At 38.5% G+C, this 17,954-nt stretch overlaps 1 pseudogene; it reads left to right on the top strand.

Moving 5' to 3' along the window:
* The window catches only part of LOC103544472 (phytanoyl-CoA dioxygenase, peroxisomal-like), a 53,317-nt pseudogene that overhangs the window by 1,631 nt on the left and 33,732 nt on the right, over nucleotides 1–17,954 (top strand).

Raw genomic sequence — 17,954 nt, 5'->3', positions numbered from 1 at the left:
TTGCAAAGCCATGGCTAGCTCAGCATCACACCATCTGCCTGGCATTTGCTCCCTCCCCCTTCTAGGCCTGACTTTCCATCCCTCACTCCTGTCTCCTGGAATTGCACTCCCCAGTAAAGAGTTAGCACATGAGAGTTTGCCTCCAGCTCTGATGTTTAGGGAATTGGGCCTAAATAGACATTTCCTGTCACATATCCTCTGAGTTCTACTAAGTAAAAAAACCACAACCTACACTTTTCTTTGTGATTATGAGTGAAGAGCATGAGCAAGTATCATAAGTGCAGTGTGATAGAAAGTGCCTGGCCCAGGAATCTGAACTTTTGGATTTGCCAGTCTCATCTCTTGCACAAATCAACTAAATAACTCTTCAGAGAATGTGTTACTGTTACCGAACCTGAAGTGAGTTCGCTCACCTGTTGCGCAGCAAGCCAATCCATGACACCGGGTGTGGTGGAAGAAAGTAGGAATTTTATTTTTGCACAGCACTGAGCAAAGAGAGAGGGCAGCTAACACTGAAATACCAAATTCCACTGAAAAGCTAAAAGGAAGGGTTTTTATTTGAGGTTTTAGGTAGGGGAGGGGGAGCATATGGCCTTACTGGTTGGAGCTTTCCCACCAGCCTGTCTTTGGCCTTGAGACACTTGCAGAGAGGAGGGAACCCGTGACCTTGCTGGTCAGCAGCTTTCCCACCAGCCTGTATCTCTTTGTGGGGAGGAGATGATCCAGGTGCTTGTCCTTGACGGTGTCTGTCTCCATGGAGGATAGTGGATTCTGGAGCCAGGAAGCCAGAAAGTAAGCAGGGAATGAGTGTTTTGGTTTTAACCCCATATATGCTGGGTTTAATGTGGGGAAACTGATATCAGGGTCGGTATCATTACCATAAAAGGGAGCAACACATATTTACTCTCGCTGCGTCACATTTGTGACAATTAGAAAGCATTATAATGAGCACTTATTGAATGCCTGCTATGCTATATGATCTCTTTTTTTTTAGTTAATTTTTATTGAGTTTATGATAGTTTACAATCTTGTGAAATTTTGGTTGTACATTATTGTTTGTCAGTCGTGTTGTTGGTACACCCCTTCACCCTTTGTGCCCACCCCCCACCCACCCTTTCCCCTGGTAACCACTAATCTGTTCTCTTTGTCTACATGTTTAAATTCCTCACATGAGCGGAGTCATACAGAGATTGTCCTTCTCTATCTGGCTTATTTCACTTAACATAATTCCCCTAAGGTCCATCCTTGTTTGTTGTGAATGGGTCGATTTTATTCTTTTTTATGGCTGAGTAGTATTCCATTGTGTATGTGTGTGTGTATATATATATATACACACATATCTATCTATTATCTATCTATCTATCTATACCATATCTTCTTTATCCAGTCATCTGTTGATGGGCACTTAGGTTACTTCGACGTCTTGGCTATTGTAAATAATGCTGCAGTGATCATTGGGGTGCATAGGACTTTTGGAATTGCTGACTTCAAGCTCTTTGGATAGATATCCAGTAGTGGGATGGCTGGGTCATATGGTATTTCTATCTTTAATTTTTTGAGAAATCTTCATACTGTTTTCTATAGTGGCTGCACCAGTTTGCATTCCCACCAGATGTGTATGAGGGATTCTCTTTCTCCACAACCTCTCCGACATTTGTTACTTTTCATTTTGGTTATTTTTGCCATTATAGTGGGTGTAAGGTGATATCTTAGTGTAGTGTTGATTTGCATTTCCCTGATGATCAGTGATGATGAACATCTTTTCATGTGCCTATTGGCCATCCATATATCTTCTGTGGGGAAATGTCTGTTCATGTCTCTTGCCCATCTTTTGATTGGGTTGTTTGATTTTTTGTTGTTGAGTTGTGTGAGTTCTTTATATATTATGGAGATTAACCCTTTGTAGGATATATGACTTGCAAATATTTTTTCCCAATTGCTGGGTTGTTTTTTTGTTTCAATCCTGTTTTCCCTTGCCTTGAAGAAGCTCTTTAGTCTGATGAAGTCCCATTTCTTTATTCTTTCTATTGTTTCCCTTGTCTGAGAAGACATGGTGTCCGAAAAGATCCTTTTGATACTGATGTCAAAGAGTGTACTGCCTATATTTTCTTCTAGAAGCCTTATTGTTTCAGGTCTTACCTTTAGGTCTTTGATCCATTTTGAGTTTATTTTGATGAATGGTGAAAAACTTTGGTCAATTTTCATTCTTTTACATGTGGCTTTCCAGTTTTCCCAGCACCATTTGTTGAAAAGACTTTCTTTTCTCCATTGTATGCTCTCAGCTCCTTTGTCAAAGATGAGCTGTCCATAGATGTGTGGTTTTATTTCTGGGCTTTTAATTCTGTTCCATTGATCTGTGCACCTGTTTTTGTACCAGTACCATGCTGTTTTGATTACTGTAGCTTTGTAGTATGTTTTGAAGTCAGGGATTGTGATGTCCCCAGCTTTGTTCTTTTTTCTCAGAATTACTTTAGCAATTCAGGGTCTTTTGTTGCCCCGTAAGAATTTTAGGATTCTTTGTTGTATTTCTGTAAAGAATGTCATTGGGATTCTGATTGGGATTGTGTTGAATCTGTAGATTGCTTTAGGTAGAATGGACATTTTAACTATGTTTATTCTTCCAATCCATGCACATGGAATGTCTTTCCATCTCTTTATGTCGTCAGCCATTTCTATCAGGAAAGCCTTGTAGTTTTCATTGTATAGGTCTTTCACTTCCTTAGTTAAATTCACCCTGAGGTATTTTATTCTTTTTGTTGCGATTGTGAATGGTATTGTGTTCTTGAGTTCTTTTTCCATTAGTTCATTATTAGAGTATAGAAATGCTACTGATTTATGTAAGTTGATTTTATACCCTGCAACTTTGCTGTAGTTGTTGATTACTTCTAACAGTTTTCCCATGGATTCTTTGGGGTTTTCTATATATAAGATCATGTCGTCTGCAAACAGTGAGAGTTTCACTTCTCCCCTCCCTATATTGATTCCTTTTATTCCTTTCTCTTGCCTGATTGCTCTGGCCTAAACCTCCAGTACTATGTTGAATAAGAATGGTGATAGAGGGCATCCTTGTCTCGTTCCTGTTTTCAGGGGGATGGGACTCAGGTTTTGCCCATTGAGTATGATGTTTGCTGTGGGTTTGTCATATATGGTCTTTATTATGTTGAGGTAATTTCCTTCTATCCCCATTTTGTTCAGAGTTTTTATCATAAATCGCTGTTGGATCTTGTCAAATGCTTTCTCTGCATCTATTGAGATGATCATGTGGTTTTTATTCCTCAATTTGTTGATGTGGTGTATCACGTTGATTGATTTGCAGATGTTGAACCATCCCTGTGTTCCTGGTATGAATCCCACTTGATCATGATCTATGATCCTTTTGATGAGTTGCTGAATTATGGTTGCCAAAATTTTGTTTAGAATTTTTGCATCTATGTTCATCAGCAATATTGGCCTGTAGTTCTCCTTTTTCATGCTGTCCTTGTCAGGCTTTGGTATCAGCGCAATGTTGGCCTCTTAGGATGTGTTAGGATGTGTTCCATCCTCCCTAATTTTTTGGAATAGTTTGAAAAGTATAGGTATTAAATCCTCTTTGAAAGCTTGGTAGAATTCCGCAGGAAAGCTGTCTGGTCCTGGGGTTTTATTCTTTGGGATGCTTTTGATTGCTGTTTCAATCTCCTTCCTTGTAATTTGTCTGTTCAGACTGTCTGCCTCTTCTTGACTTAGCTTTGTGAGATTGTAAGAGTCTAAGAGTTTATCCATTTCCTCTAGGTTATCCATTTTGTTGGCATATAGTTTTTCGTAGTATTCTCTTATAATCTGTTGTATTTCTATGGAGTCTATTGTTATTTCTCCTCTTTCATTTCTGATTTTGTTTATTTGAGGTTTCTCTCTTTTTTTCTTTGTAAGTCTGGCTAGGGGTTTGTCAATTTTATTTATCTTCTCACAGAACCAGCTGTTTGTTTCATTGATCCTTTCTACTGTCTTTTTTGTTTCAATAGCATTTATTTCTGCTCTGGTTTTTATTATTTCTCTCCTTCTGCTGACTTTGGGCTTTGTTTGTTCTTCTTTCTATAATTCAGTTAGATGTAATTTGAGATTGCTTATTTGAGATTTTTCTTGTTTGTTAAGGTGTGCCTGTATTGCAATGAATTTCCCCCTTAGTACAGTTTTTGCTGTATCCCGCATGAGTTGGTATGGCATGTTATCATTTTCATTTGTCTCCAAATATTTTTGACTTCTTCTTTAATTTCTTCAATGATCCATTGCTTATTCAATAGCATATTGTTTAGTCTCCACATCTTTGTCCCTTTCACAGCTTTTTTATTGTAATTAATTTCTAGCTTTATAGCATTATGGTTGGAGAAGATGCTTGTTATTATTTCAATTTTTTAAATTTATAGAGGCTTGCTTTGTTTCCCAACATATGGTCTATCCTTGAGAATGTTCCATGAGCACTTGAGAAGAATGTGTAATCTGGTGTTTTTGGATGGAGTGTTCTATATATGTCTATTAAGTCCAACTGTTTTAGCTTTTCATTTAATTCCACTCTTTCCCTGTTGATTTTCTGTCTGGATGATCTGTCCATTGATGTGAGTGGGAGGTTGAGGTCCCCTACTATTATTTTGTTATTTTCAGTATCTTCTTTTAGGTTTGTTAATAGTTGCTTTATGAACTTTGGTGCTCCTGTGTTGGGTGCATAGATATTTATAAGCGTTATTTCTTCTTGATGTAGTGTCTCATTGATCATTATATACTGACCCTCTATGTCTCTCTTTACCTGCCTTATCTTGAAATCTACTTTGTCTGATGTAAGTACTGTGACACCTGCTTACTTTTGTTTGACATTAGCTTGGATTATAGTCGTCCACCCCTTCACTCTGAGCTTGTATTTGTCATTGGAGCTGAGGTGTGTTTCCTGGAGGCAACAGATTGTTGGGTCTTGTTCTCTAATCCATCTTGCCACTCTGTGTCTTTTTATTGGAGAGCTCAATCCGTTTACATTGAGGGTGATTATTTATGTATGAGGGCTTAATGCTGCCATTCTGTCACTTGTTTTCTAGCTTTCCTGCATTTCCTTTGTTTCTTTTCCTGTGTGTTTTGGTCTACCCATTGACTTATGCAGTTTCTTATGCTGGGTTTCTTAGCTTTTTCCTTATTTATTTTTTGTGTCTGTGTTCTCTTTTTTAGTTTAGTCACTACCCTGAAGTTTGTATTCAGAATTTCGTGCATAACACAGTCCATTTTCTGATGGCCTCTTATTTCCTTAGTCTAACCTGATTCAGTCCCTTCCCTCCTCCCCTCCTAATTTATTATTGTCATCTCTTATTCCAACTTGTGTTGTGAGTTTGTGGTTAAAGTGATAAGATTGTCTTTGTTTTTGGTGTTTTCCTTCTCTTTATCCTAATGCTATAGTTGAATATTTGCTATCCTATTCTGATTCTATCTGTCTCCTTACTCTGTGTTTTGTGACCTCTTTCTCCTTTTTTTTCTTTTTTCAGGTATGAGGGCCTTCTTGAGGATTTCTTGTGGTAGGAGGTCTCGTGGCTATGAAGTCCCTTAGCTTTTGTTTGTCTGGGAAAGATTTAATTTCTCACTCATATCTGAAGGATAGTTTTGCTGGATAGAGTATTCTTGGCTGAAGATTTTTATCTTTTAAAGTTTTGAATATGTCATTCCAATCTTTCCTAGCTTGTAAGGTTTCTACAGAGAAATCCGCTGAAAGTCTGATAGGGGTTCCTTTGTGGGTTATTTTCTTCTGCCTTGCTGCCCTGAGTTTTCTTTCTTTGTCCTTCATTTTTGCCAGTTTTACTACTATATGCCTTGCAGTAGGTCTTTTTACATTGATGTATCTAGGAGATCTGAAAGCTTCCTCCACACACATTTCTCTTTCATTCCCTAGATTTGGGAAGTTCTCTGCTATTATTTCTTTGAGCATGCTTTCTGCTCCATTCTCCTTTTCTTCGCCCTCGGGGATATCTTTAATTCTTATGTTGCATTTCCTCATTAAGTCAGCTATTTCCTGGAGATTTTCTTCATTTCTTTTTCTTCTTAGTTATCTCTCTTCCTCTGTCTGGAGCCATTCAACCTGTCTATCTTTGATTATGCTGATTTGCTCCTCTATGGTGTCCACACGGGAATTCAGGGAATCCGTATTATGTTTTATTTCTTCCATTGTATTTTTCATCTCTAGCATTTCTGATTGATTCTTCTTTATAGTTTCAACCTCTTTGGTGAAGTAACTCCAGAACTCGTTGTCTTGTTTCTCTATATTTTCCTTTACCTCATTGAGTTTTCTGACGATAGCTATTCTGAATTCATTGTCATTTAGTTTATTTATTTCCAAGTCCTCAGGACATAATTCTGTGTTTTCATTGTTTTCCTTCTGGTCTGGAGCTTTTATGAATTGTTTGATGCCAGAAGAACGATTTTTTCCTCATAGTGACATTATTCAGTTGCAGTTACAGCCTGTCGCCACTAGATGGCGAGAGAGAGCCACGTATTCTGATCCCTCCGCCTTCAGAGGAGATGGTGTGGCACAGCATGGGTTGCTGGGGGGGAGGGCACTTTCTCTTGCGCGCAGACTCGGGTTTCCCCATCAGCTCTTGCTATCTGGTTCTGGCGTCTTGGCTTGATGAGGTCACCCCACGTGAAAGCTTTCACCCTGTTAGAGGGCTTCCCTCTAGGCTGCAAGGGCACTAGGGAGTCCTGAGTGATCCTGTGGTCGCACGACCTCTCCCCTACTCCTTCCCTTTGGAGCCTCCCAACAGCAGTGATCCCAGTCTTTAGGGGAGGGAGCAAAGTTCTCTCTTACCCCATTCCAGCTCCTCCAATGGGGGCCTCCAGCCACTCTGCCCTCCGTCGTTAGGCTGCTGTGGGTCTCCGAGGATTCCTGTGCTATTAGGATATTTTTTGTTGGAATATCATTGCTCCTTTTTGTTGCATGTTGGAGGGAAGAGAGTCCTGGGCAAGCTCACTCTGCCATGACGCTGACCTTACTCTAGGTTTTACTATTTTCAAGGAAGCTGAATTGTTGTGAAAATATTGTATGTGTGCTTTTGTGTGGCTTTTTGCGATCACATTGTTTGTAACATTTATGGAACAGTTTTAGTAACAATTATAAGAAATCAATAATAATATTTGAAGTAGCCAACAAGGAATAGTCACAAATATACTGAGACTAGCAAAGAAGCCAAAGAATCCATTACAGGTATTTTGGTAATTTTATATTAATTCAAGTATTACTTCGCCTCCTTTATCCACTGTTATATATATCTTATAGTAAGTTTGGGCAGACTCTTTTAATATAGTAATAAGATCTTCAGTCACCACTTGTAATGTTTTTTCAGGCCAGTTAGATTTTATTGAAATTGTGTCTTGTGGTTGATGTAGTTCTAATTCCCAAACCATTTGATCATCGATATCAATATTAGTGTAAGTCTTATTGTTTCTATGCAGTTGTATTTGACTAGCAAAGCCAGTATTACACCATATAGCAGTAGAGTTATGATAAAAAGTACTTTGATTATAATACAGGTCAGAAGGTTATGACAGGTATTTTGTAAACCTTCCCAAGAAAATTTTTCTTTATGCATATACTGTAAATTTGTCTGCATGGGTGCTGTTGTTATAGGCTGAGGAGAAGTAAATCTGGGTCTCTATAGCTGTTCAGGGCACAGCCACACCTTGCCAGAATTTGCAAATTTGTGTGGATAGAAGGTTCCAGTAGGAATTATTTGATATGAAGGGCCATCTTCCCCTAGCAGGGGGAATTCAATGTGCTCCCTATTCCTACTAATTGAACAACATCAGAGTTTGTTGTAAGTTTAGGTACTCAACTGTGAATTGCAGGATCCTTTAACAAATTTCCATAAGTTGGGCTATATAATTTCGATAGATATATATTGTGGGCTTCTGCCACGTGCAGTAAAGGCCATTGGCCCATTGCTACTTCCACTTCTATTTGAATTGAGATATCTAAGAGCCCTTGTCAGGTTACAGTACATGCTCTTTTCCATTGTTGGGTATGCGCATTTTCTGTCAAAATACATTCAGTTTGGTGCAACCATCTTATTAATGCTAAATCAGCCCAAGCAGATTCCAGACCTTTAGCTTTTTCTTGGAATAATAGTCCTTCCAATTTCCCTTTTTGTATTAGAATGTTTTTTTCTGATTGTCCTTTCTCATTAAAGATAAACTCAGCCTGTCCAAGAACACCTAACTCTGAGCCTATAGCTCCTAAAACTCACTTTTCCTTTGGGTCCAGTGCTGATTAATCCACCAAATATGTTGTTGCCATTGGAGACTAACAGCTTGGGTACAATTAGGACAAAGGTTTTGGACCCAAAAATGTTGAGCTACCCTCAGATTAATGTTAAATGGGTAGTATAACACCTGAGTATAACTTTGTTTGGGTATGCCATAAAGCTTCCCATACTCTTTCTGGGATTACAGTCAGATAAATTTAGGAGGGGAGGATAGAAAAGTGAGTCCAATATTGTCCAAGGTAGCAGGTGTAGTAAAGTGGTGTAAAAGTAAGAATACAGGTCTCGTCTTGAGTGCTGGGTGTGCTATCTCACACGTCCTCTGCTTCTTGGCCATGAGAGGGCGCTCTGGTTTTGGTTATTTTCAGCCACTTCTCTGACAGGTTCAGCAATGCATTTAGAAGTAGGATCTGGAGGGGTTTTTAGATGAGAAGCAGGTATCCATGAATCAATGTCTTGTAATTTAGATGTGCATGGGTCAGTGAAAAGTACCTGATATGATCCCTTCCAGTGAGGCTGGAGGGAGTTCTTTAACTGATATCTTTTCTGGTCTATGAAAACGCCTGGCTCTAGACTGTGGCCAACAGGATCCTTTAAATTGAAATCTAGGTAAACTTTTATCCTGTTGATGATAGGCTTGAGTATAAGACATTAGAGACTTAGAGTAGCTGGTCACACTAGCATAAGACAACAAGAGACCAGCAGAAGGTTGTGTACCAACAGACACTGACCTGCCAGTGACCATCCCATGTGGGGCCAGTTCATGTTTTCTAAGTGGGCAATGTGAGCAGTTGGCAAGACCAAATGCAATAACCTAGGCGTGGGGAATCCTGTCTATAGGTATATATCAAAACCTAAAAGTCAATTAATAGGATTAGAATCCAACATCTACAAAGGTGTATCATAGTGCTTTTTGCACAACTGCCCTCATTTCTTGCCAAAGATAATCACACTAAAACTAATTTGTTTGTATTAAAAACTTGGCCTGATTATTTATACAAGTGAAAATAAGAATACTCACTGAGAGTTTCTGAGTTCTGGAGAGATAAGGTAGGGAGAAAAAGTAAATGTTTCATCTTTGTTCACAAAGATGTGTTTTACCAAACTGTTCATAGCTTAAGAGAAAAGATTTCTTTAAATCTGGATAAAACAAAACATTAGAGCATCCTCCTTGCTTCATGTTGTCCTGTGTTATTAACATTTGATCTTGATCTTTTCTTAGCAGTTTTATGAAGCCATCAGTTTCTTTGTTAGAGTTCTGTAATTTCTTACCCAGCTCAGCTTTATGATCTGAAAGTTCATCAGAAACTTGTATTCTGGAATAAGTGTCAGAGCCCTTTCTATGAATCTTTCTGAAGATGAAACTTATTTGCAAAAGCATCAGAATAAAACAATAATTATCTATATAAGACAAAAGACTAAACATTATTATACAATTGACAAGGAAATTTGGCTATTTCTATAACAAATGTTTTACGACAATGACTCTATATCAAGACATATCAGAGTTTTAGAAATTTTGTATAATTTTTAGAACAGTTATATTAAAAACATTTACCCACACTATATAACCTAAAAGGATTTATTATCATTTATTTGACAGTGCATCCAGTGCAATTTAACATACCAAATAAACCTAGTTAGTTTAGTATCTCCTTCTTTATTGAAAGAGAGAGCAAATTCCTAGAGAAGTCACATAGGCTTGCTGGAAAATCTCAAAGTTACTTAAGGTCAAAAGAAGGACTTTATTTTTAATTTGAATTTTGGGAAGCTTTAAAAAAATTATAAAAGGTTTTAGAACACTTGCTCAAATAGGATCATATGTCACTGTGAAACAGTGTTTAGTTATCCATTTAACCACGGCGACAATCAAAGATTGTCAGGAAAATACAGAAACTTAAATCATTGTAAGAAAATTCTTAGCTCTTACAATAAAACACCTGATAAAAACAACACAGGAATTAATTTTGATAATACATAAAATCCTGCCTTTTTGGTAGACTATTCAAAGGTAAAGAAAAAACCTTTTATAATGTCTGTATCAAGAGCAGACTAAAAGTCCAAGAAAATTTTATTTTAAGAGAAAGCAAACCAAATTTAATTTTTTCACCAGCTTAGTTTTGATAGTAAAACTCATTTGCTTAACTAATTCATTGTAATTCATTGTAATCTTAGCCAAATCATTCCTAGTTCTTTAGGGAAAATTTACCTTTCTTAACAAAACAGAGAAAAATATCGCCATTCCTTACACCTTCTTTACTGAAAATGTACATCTTACTTTCCTTGTATACAGAGATATTTTCCTTATTCTTTCACGTTAGCATCCTGTGGATGGGCAGACCTATAAATAATGTCTAGAAACATATGATTTCTCATAGAAAATTTCTCAGCATGGCACAAAACATGTTTATTAATAAACCCAAGTCTTTTTGCAGTTTCCAGGAAATAAGAAGCCAAAGGTAGAAATGACGTGATGGCTGATAACTCGGCCATCAATGTTTAAAAAGCATCTGTTAGGCTCCTCCAAAGATAAACAGAACTACCGTATAACCCAACAAGTTTACTCAAAGGTAGATACCTCAGAGAATTGGAACAGGAACAAATGAATGGGTAAACAAAATGTGAGATACATAAATAGATGAATGTATATATATGGATTGTGTTATTCAGCCATAAAAAGGAATGAATTTCTGATACAGGCTACAATGTGAATGAACCTTCAAACATGCTAAGTGAAATACATGAGACACAAAACGACAATATTGTGTGATTACACTTCTATAAACTATCTTGAATAGGCAAATTTGTAGAGACAAACGTATTAGAGGTGACCAGGGCTGTGGGAGGGGGAGATATTGCATAATGGGTACAGAGTCTCTGTTTGAGATGATGAAAGTGTTTTGGAAATAGATAATGGTGAAGGTTGCTCATCACTGTGAAAGCACTAACTGCCACTGAATTGTACACTTAAATATCATTCAAATTGTAAATTTACTGTTATGTATATTTTGCTGCAATTTTTTAAAAAAAGTATTTCTGAAATATGTTGGGAGGACGAGAAGTCCTAACGGAAGAAGATAATATGAAGGATTCAAAACCAAAATGTATTCCTCACCTCTCATTTTTCAAATGTAGGCTTCACCAAAAAGCCTGTGAACTTGTCTTTGTTTCTACTGAAACACATCGTCTGTGGCACTGAGCTAACAGGACAGCCTAGTGGCTTCAGGGTGTGGAGAAAATGGGTGCCCGTGAGAGCCAGGTGTCCTTAACAGGAAGGGGCCCTTGTTACCACTGGGTGTTCAGATACCATGGCCACTGGGAATGTTGCCTTCCTCTGTGAGCTTGGAGTTGGCGCTGTCCTTGGTGCAGAAAATCCCCTTAGGGACTTGGTCCCCAAGGACAGCCTGGAGTTCACAGCGTCAAGCCCAGGCTGGAACTTTTTGTGTTAGCCACATCTCTTTAGAGCTTTCTCGGGCTGGTAGACCAGCTACTCTTTGCCAATATTGAGAGCATGATATTGACATCGAAGTTGGTTTTTCCTCCTAGGTCTCTTCTCAGACCATTTCACTCAGACAAAGTGAAGGCTTCCCTGATGAAGACCTAAGAGCCGTATTACTAGAATTGGCTGTCAGAAATGCTACCATATATTGTTGATGCAAAACACAATGCACTCTGAGTTTCAAAGCATTCGCTTCTGCTCGGGTAATGACTTAATTGAATGTAAGAATCTGGTTTAACACACTTCAGTGATTCACCAACCACCTTTATTAGTTGCTGCCCTAAGTTAGTTTTCCTTAACACAGTAATATTTCACTTTACTGTTTTGACATCCATAAGGCAACATCACTTCACTGCAACACCACCCACGTGCAATTGAGTACCTGATACATGCATCCTGATGTTGTGAACAATGATAGAAAAGATTACATCATCTCTTTAAGACACCATTTCCTTAGACACCTGGTTTCATCTTGATTTTGTTTAAAAGATTTATAGCAAAGGGCTCTTTCAAAGGTGGATTCTTTCTCCTTTCACTAGTCATGCTTACAATTCCCAAACACCCTTCAAATAATGCTAAATAGAAAGAGCTTGTGGGACAACCCTATTTGTCCATTCACCATAAGACAAAGTAGATTCTAGCACCTACAAATCATTAAATATATTTTTAAAAAAACTCCTTCATAGTCATATCAGTTAGTAAACAAAGCATATTCCTAGTCTCCAATCAGTTTACTTGCCAACATCTAAAATGGTGTTAAATAAACTAAGACGGTGAGTCCCCAGTCTGTCAGGCCTGTTTCAGGTGGCACTCTTGTAATCACAGGTATCCAACTGGCTGAGTTGAAGTTTGCTCAGAAACAAACAGTTTCCTGGCCAATTTTCTGCTTTCCTTTCCTGCTGACCCCATCCTGCCAGGTGCACGCCTGACTAGACACATCATGAAAATGACGTCCTGGGTGACTGGTTTGTTCTTTTCTTTTCTTTGTTCTTAAGGAAATAATTCAGGCTTCATTATTTATTTCTTATTTCTGGTTTATTTTTGAGGAAACAGCAAGATATGGTGAGAAAAACAACTTGGAATTCGAATTGACTCTGAAATCTAACTCTGCCACTCACATAGCTCAGGCCAACCTCTGGCATCTTTGTTTTCTCACTAAGACCACACAGCCATAAGGACTGCTCCATTATGTTTTAGTGAAGAAAATAGAAAAAGGTATATGAGACTGCTTTCATACCTTACAGAGAGCTATACAATAGAAGCCAGTATTGTTATTCTAAGTAAAGTTGATAAACTGTAACTTAAAGAAAATGAAAATAAACAAAAGAGGACTAGATCTCGTCAAGATGGCAGTGTAAGCAGACTCTGAACTCATCCTCTCCCATGCACACAACCAGGTTACAACTATTTTGGAAAAATCAGCCTGGATAGAAAACTGAAAACTGGATAAAAAGAACCCCCACAACAAGGGACAGTCCTGACTAAGGCGGAAGAGGCAGAAATTCCTGCTGGTGAGGAAAAAAGCCACCTTTGGGAGCAGCGGAGCCTCTCATCTGGCCAGGTGGGAGACACCCTAAGGTACGCAGCCCTCTCTGGAGGAGTGAGTTCCGGAGCGGGGGCCAATACTGCTCTGAGCATACATCAGACTCAGCCTGACTGAGACAAGGGTCTTATTATCTGTCCTCACGGGCTATTAACTGCAGCGAGGATACCCCTAGAAAAGCTGTCAGCTGAAAGCCGAAAAGACCCGAGCCTTAAAGAACCCACTCACAAACTCACTCATTGCAGCAACCTAAATTTACCAGAGAGAAGGCTGACAGTCTTTTGGTGAAACGAGACTCATCTGGTGGGCCCTGGGGGCATTTTGGTCAGAAGAGGGACCTCTCCAGAGACTGAGACATTGGTGGGGGCCATTGTTCTGAACTGGTCCAAGTGTGCTGACACAGACCCCAGTGGGCACCATTGAGGTTCTTCCCTTGGCCTGTTAGCCTAGGGATCTGCCACACCCACTAGAGCACAGATTCTATCCAGTTCAGGCAGGGCAGGCAGCCCACCCTAGGGACTGGCCCCATCCAACAGTAAGCCCTCAGGCTACTTTTTGACCTAAGTTGACTGGGTGGCTTGATCCTCTGTAGGCAGGTGAGTGTGTCTGCCTCTGTGGGGCATGGCCTGTGTGAGGACCAGGTGAACTGTGGGGGCCATTGGTGGAGAGGTGGGGGCCTCTGCAGTGTGGCATTGGGGTGCACTCCAGGGGGTTTAGAAGTGTGCATGGACCAGGACTGTGTTGATAATGTGTGTGGTCCTGTGGGGGGTGAGGCTTATCAGCAGCAGAAGACCTATGCTTCACAAATAGCCATAGAAAGGATCAGCCCCACCTACCAAAGCCTGAAACAATCGAGTGCTCCCATGCCTAGGGCCAGCACCACATGGCTGCACTCCTAAGAGAACTGATAACAGCCTTGTAGTCCTGAGGCCTATAGCAACTGTAAGCCCCTGAGCCTAGCAACCAACTACACTGGGTACCAACCCAATTAAGAGGAAAACTGCAATAGGAGTGTGCTGATAGACTTTGTAGCCAATGGTGCTGAGGCTCCCCAAACCGGATTTACCTACAGCTGGCCAGAGAAGGAAAGACTAAACTCCCTGCGTACCTGCAGTAAGAGCAACCCTGCCACAGCAGAAAGACACAAGTAGCCCACAAAGTGGTCACTCCTGGATCATTTGGACTGGTGACAAGAGGGAAGCACACTGCTGGGCCTCATAAGGCATCTCATACATAAGGCCACTTCTCCAAGATCAGGAGACATAGCTGACTCACCTAATACATAGAAATAAGCACAGAGAAAGAGGCATAATGAGGAGACAAAGGAATACTTTCCAACCAAGGAAACAGGACAAAACCCCAGGAAAAGGACTAATGAAACAGAAATAAGTGACCTACATGATGAAGAGTTCAAACAAACTATCACGAGGATGTTCACAGATATTGGGAGAAGACTGGATGAACACAGTGAGCTCATCAACAAAGAATTGGAAAGTATAAAAAAGAACCAATCAGAAATGAAGAATACAATACTGGAAATGAAAAATTCACTAGAGGGACTCAATAGCAGATTAGAGAATGCAGAAGAATGGGTCAGCGAGCTAGATAAAAGACTAGAGGAAATCACCCAAGCTGAACAGAGAAAAGAATTAGACAGAAGGAGAACAATCTAAGGGAACTCTGGGACAATATCAAGAGTGCCAACATTCGTATTATAGATGTCTCACAAGGAGAAGAGAGAGACAAAGGGGCAGACAATTTATTTGAAGAAATAATAGATGAAAATTTTCCTAACCTAAGGAAGGAAACAGACATCCAAGTACAGGAAGCACAGAGAGTTCCAAAGAAGATAAGCCCAAAGAGGCCCACACCAAGACATATTATAATTAAAACGTCCAAAATTAAAGATAAAGAGAGAATCCCAAAAGCAGCAAGAGAAAGGCAACCAGTGACATACAAAGGAAAGCCCATAAGGCTATCAGCGGACATCTCAGCTGAGACCCTACAGGTGAGAAGAGAATGGCATGCTGTATTTAAAGTGCTAAAAGGAAAAAACCTACAGCCAAGAATACTCTATCCATCAAGGTTGTCATTCAGAATGGAAGGAGAGATAAAGAGCTTCCTAGACAAGCAAAAATTAGAGGAGTTTATGACCAGGAAACCATTTCTACAAGAAATGCTGAGGGGACTTATTTAAATGGGAAAGTGATGACCACAAATAGAGATTAAAAAATCATCAAAAAACAAAAAACCCAAAAAAAAGCCAGGCAATAAAATCGCTTGTTATGGTAAAAATATAGTAAAGTTGGCAGATAACTACCTATGAAGATAAGATGAAGTTTAAAAGACAAATGTACTAAAATCACCTATTTCAATGATAAGAGGGTAATGAGTAGACACACACTAAACAAGAGACTATATATGATTTCAAAAACATAAAATGTGGGAGGAGGGGAGTGAAAAAGTAGAGCTTTTAGGAAGAGGTCAAGCTAAAAAGTCTATCAACTCGATATAGACTGTTATATTCATGGGATATTAAATAGGATCCTCATGGTAATCACAAATCTGAACCCATAATAAGTAAGCAAAAAAGTAAGACAAAAGAAATTCAACATATTACTAAAGAAAGCAATCAAACCACAGGGAAGAGAGCAAGAGAAAAAGAAAGGAACAGAGTAGAACTCCTAAAACACCCAGAAAAAAAGTAACAAAATGGCAATAAATACATATTTATCAATAGCTACTTTAAATGTCAATGGACTAAATGCTCCAATCAAAAGGCATAGGGTGGCCAATTGGATAAAAAAACAAGACCCACATATATGCTGCATACAAGAGATACACTTCAGACCTAAAGATACTCACAAACTGAAAGTGTAAGGATGGAAAAAGATATTCCATGCAAATGGCAAAGAAAAGAAATTAGGGGTAGCAATACTTATATCAGACAAAATAGACTTTAAAACAAAAACTGTAACAAGAGACAAAGACGAGCACTCCATAATGATAAAGGGAACAATCCAACAAGAATATATAACACTTGTAAATATCTTTGGACCCAACATAGGAGCATCTAAATATATAAAGCAATTATTAACAGACATAAAAGAAGAAATAGACAGTAACACAATAATAGTAGGAGACTTTAACATTCCACTTACACCAATGGATAGATCATCCAAACAGAAGATCAATAAGGAAACACAGGCCTTAAATGACACATTTGACCAGATGGACTTCGTAGATATATAGAGAACATTCCATCCAAAAATCACAGGATATGCATTCTTTTCAAATGCACATGGAACATTCTACAGGATTGATCACCTATTAGGCCACAACACAAGTCTCAATAAATTTGAAAAGATCAAAATAATACCATGCATCTTTTCTTACCACAAAGATATGAAACTAGAAGTCAACTACAGGAAGAAAACCAGAAAAGCCACAATAATGTGGAGATTAAACACAATGCTACTGAACAACGACAGGGTCAATGAAGAAATCATAGGAGAAATAAAAAATTCCTGGACACAAATGAAAATGAAAATATGACATGCCAAAATCTATGGGATACTGCATAAGCAGTTCTAAGAGGGAAGTTTATAACAATTCAGGCCTACCCCAACAAAGAAGAAAAATCCCAAATAAACAATCTAACAGTGCATCTAAAGGCACTGGAAAAAGAAGAACAAAGCCCAAAATTGGCAGGAGGAAGGAAATAATAAAAACTAGAGCAGAAATAAATGATAGACACTAAAAAACAGTAGAAAAAATTAATGAAATCAAAGAGCTGGTTCTTTGAAAATATAAAGAAAATTGACAAACCCTTAGCTAGACTCACCAAGAAAAGAGAGAGAAGCCTCCAAGAAATAAAATCAGAAATGAAAGAGGAGAAATTACAATGGACATCTCAGAAATACAAAAGATAATAAGAGAATAATATGAAAAGCTATATGCCAACAAATTGCATAATCTAGAAGACATGGATAAATTCTTAGAAACATACAACCTTCCAAAACTGGAACAAGAAGAAGTAGAGAATTTGAATAGAGCAATCACCAGTAAGGAGATTGAAACAGCAATCAAAAACCTCCCAAAAAATAAAAGTCCAGGACCAGATGGCATCTCTGGTAAATTCTACCAAACATTCAAAGACAACTTAATACCTATACTTCTCAAACTATTCCAAAAAATTGAACAGGATTCGAAGCTTTCTAACTAATTGTACAAAGCCAACATTATCCTGATATCAAAACCAGACAAGGACAACACAAAAAAAGAAAATTACAGCTCAATGTCACTCTTTACCATCAATGCAAAATTCCTCAACAAACAATAGCAAATTGAATACAACAATACATTTAAAATATCATACATCATGATCAAGTGGGTTTCATTCCAGGCATACAGGCATGGTTCAACATCCGCAAATCTATCAACGTGATAGACCGCATTAACAAAATGAAGAATAAAAATCACATGATCATCTCAATAGAAGCAGAGAAAGCATTTGACAAGATTCAGCATCCATTTATGATAAAAACTCTGAATAAAATGGGTATAGAGGGAAAATACCTCAACATAATAAAGGCCATATAAGAGAAACCCACAGCTAATATCATTCTCAACGGAGAAAAAGTGAAAGCTA

This window comes from Equus przewalskii, chromosome 30, assembly GCF_037783145.1.
Source record: "Equus przewalskii isolate Varuska chromosome 30, EquPr2, whole genome shotgun sequence".
In the NCBI taxonomy this organism is placed as follows: domain Eukaryota; kingdom Metazoa; phylum Chordata; class Mammalia; order Perissodactyla; family Equidae; genus Equus; species Equus przewalskii.
Note: the sequence above shows the minus strand (reverse complement) of the source record. Positions and strands in the feature narration are given on the sequence as shown.